At 41.6% G+C, this 2592-nt stretch overlaps 3 non-coding genes across 3 annotated transcripts; 1 reads left to right on the top strand and 2 right to left on the bottom strand.

Moving 5' to 3' along the window:
* Positions 1-82, bottom strand: TRNAS-ACU (transfer RNA serine (anticodon ACU)). The gene has a single exon. It is a non-coding gene; the product is annotated as a tRNA-Ser (tRNA).
* Positions 83-491: 409 nt separating this feature from the next.
* TRNAY-GUA (transfer RNA tyrosine (anticodon GUA)) lies at positions 492-574 on the top strand. Its single transcript is given in 2 exon segments — positions 492-528; positions 539-574. It is a non-coding gene; the product is annotated as a tRNA-Tyr (tRNA).
* Positions 575-1265: 691 nt separating this feature from the next.
* On the bottom strand, positions 1266-1338 carry TRNAR-CCU (transfer RNA arginine (anticodon CCU)). The gene has a single exon. It is a non-coding gene; the product is annotated as a tRNA-Arg (tRNA).
* Between the last annotated feature and the right edge of the window lie 1254 nt (positions 1339-2592).

Genomic DNA, 2592 nt, shown 5'->3' with positions numbered 1-2592 from the left:
CGACGAGGGTGGGATTCGAACCCACGCGGGTGAAACCCAATGGATTAGTACTCGATCGCCTTAACCGCTCGGCCACCTCGTCATAAGGTACACACCTATCTTTCGATACATACATTTTCGCCAACCACTCCACAACGCTTGGCAACAACAGCTGCACTCAGAATATTGGCTGCGAGTGATCGAGTGATGGCGTTGTCGATAACACAAAACACTGTCTCGCAGCGTAAGCATTTTGTCCCGCGAACACCAAAGACTTGATTTCGACTCGGGCGATGTGGCGTCATGTCCGTAGTGATATGGCTTTCTACCGTACTGAATGAATGCCAGCCTACCGCTACGAACCAGCTGAAATCGCACCGGTTAGTTCTGCAAGCGCGCGCAGGCAGACAAATCGGTGTGATGCAAGTCCCTACGTGCAACTAGAAAAGGTGAAAGAAACGAGTTGGGCGAAGCAAAGCACTTCACGTAAATTCTCAGACATCACGTTCGTTCCGTCGATAGCTCAGCTGGTAGAGCGGTGGACTGTAGTGGCATAGTCATTCATAGGTCGGTGGTTCAAATCCGCCTCGACGGAAGTGACTGTTTTTTTCTCACGTCCGGCGTCGAAACTTATGAGAGCCATTTCGTGATACATGCCGTTTAGAGAACACTCGTATGCCAAAAAAGTCTCCCTGCGAGAGTTCAGTTGTTATTTTATTTCATTTTTTCATTGTAGACGTCGTGATCCAAGGCCACTGTTATGGCGACAGTTCGCGATTTCGTGCGTAATTTGAAGAGAAGCTGTAACGAGCAGTTGTACTTTTGCGCGCTGTGATTGTTCTCACCGAAGCATTCGTTTAACTCGGCCGACATAAATTTGAAGATTTGGAGGCGTGAAAGAACTGACAGTGTTTCGAGCTGCGTCGCCTGGAAATGACTGAAGAGAAGATTAAACATTTGAAACGAAATAGCGTATTATTGACACATTTGTGTTCAGGTATGCACGTACGAGATCAACTAGGAAGAACAGGTGGAAGTTTTGATCCGAGCATGTCAAGCCAATGCGGAAGTGGTGGCCGAGATCGCGTTACAGCGTGTTTCGATCGGTCCGTGCTTTATTAGCGTTGCACATTCCAAACGAAACCCGTCTGAATATTGTAGATACCGTCCTGAGCGCGAGCGAACAATTAGCGTAACTAAAATTTTGTCAGCATTTCAGTTTCGTAATAAGAAATAAGAGCCGCAAGCTGATGTAAAAATTCAGTTGGCGCCGGTTGCGAAAACAGTACCCCCGGCGGGACTCGAACCCGCAATCCCCGGTTTAGGAGACCGATGCCTTATCCATTAGGCCACAGGGGCGTCTTGTATCGTGGTTTTTCCCATTGTTCAAATCACCTGCAAAGTGTTACATGCTGGACTGCAGATAATTGTTGCTGGGCGCGCGCTGCTTTTTTCTTCGTTTTGCCGATTGTGGTTGTGGATTGCCAGAATTGAATCGCAATTTTACAGACTTAGGAATGCGCGCCTAACTGGATATGCGAAGAAGACGTGTTTGATTGGAAACTTGCAAATGCATATTTTGCAACGACACTGTCTTGGATATTGCGTGCAGGCAGAGCAAATAGATTTGTTCGGCAGACTATGTATGTGTGAGTTGATTTTACATCCAGTTTTTTTTTTCTCGACGACTATCGTTACTCTTCGACGATTCTTTTTATTGAAATTCGATAACACAACGAATCTGGCTGTAGTTAATTTCTTTGAAATCTGCTTTGAAAATCAGAAGATGACGAAGCGTTCTACTGACACCAGGACAGAATATTGCACTGGGAGAAAACTAAATTCGTTAGAATCAAAGGTGGTAGAAGAACCTATTTAGCTCAGTAGGCAAAGCGTTAGGCTCTTAATTTTGAGGGTAGAGATGAGTTTTGTAAAAAAACAATTGTAAATGCTAACAGTTTTTTTATTATAAAACTCACATACCCAAACACATATCCACGGAATATTTTTGCCGTTTCTTTCACATTTTTGGGTCAGGAAGGCTCAAAACGTGGAGATTTGCAAAAAAACTGAGGGTCAAATTTGACACGATTCCATTGCTTTCCTTTGTTATGTGTACATAACAGCCGAGAAAGTGACGCAACTCGTTGCTGGATTTTTAAAATTTAGTTTAAATCTAGTAAAATCTAGTCTAATTTAAATCTCTTTAAATTTAGTAAGATAATGCGGAAGCAGAAACAAAAAGCAAATTCAATTAAAAATAAAGGGTGCCGTGTACAGATTTACATATTGTATAATTGATTTTTTTTGTAATAATTATTTATATATACAGTAGCGCATTTAGAAATATTGTGATCCTAGGCCCATAATATGCAGACCCCCAAAGTACAGTAACAGTGTGACTTTTGCACTACCACTCTGTTTATGCGAAATATATATATTAATTAATACTACTCAATTGTTTTTTTTTGTACAAAAAAGCTGAAGTATTGACAGTGAAAAGACTGGAATTTTTACAACTGCTGATCTATATTATAAAGCCTCAAACTTTATTAAATCATGTATAGATCAATAAAGTAATTGTCTCCTTATTAATTTTAAGATCAGCAAAGT

Source organism: Centruroides vittatus, unplaced genomic scaffold (assembly GCF_030686945.1).
Source record: "Centruroides vittatus isolate TY-2023 unplaced genomic scaffold, ASM3068694v2 contig_18, whole genome shotgun sequence".
Classification (NCBI taxonomy): domain Eukaryota; kingdom Metazoa; phylum Arthropoda; class Arachnida; order Scorpiones; family Buthidae; genus Centruroides; species Centruroides vittatus.
The sequence above is the reverse complement of the archived record's forward strand: the minus strand, read 5'-3'. Positions and strand labels throughout refer to the sequence as shown.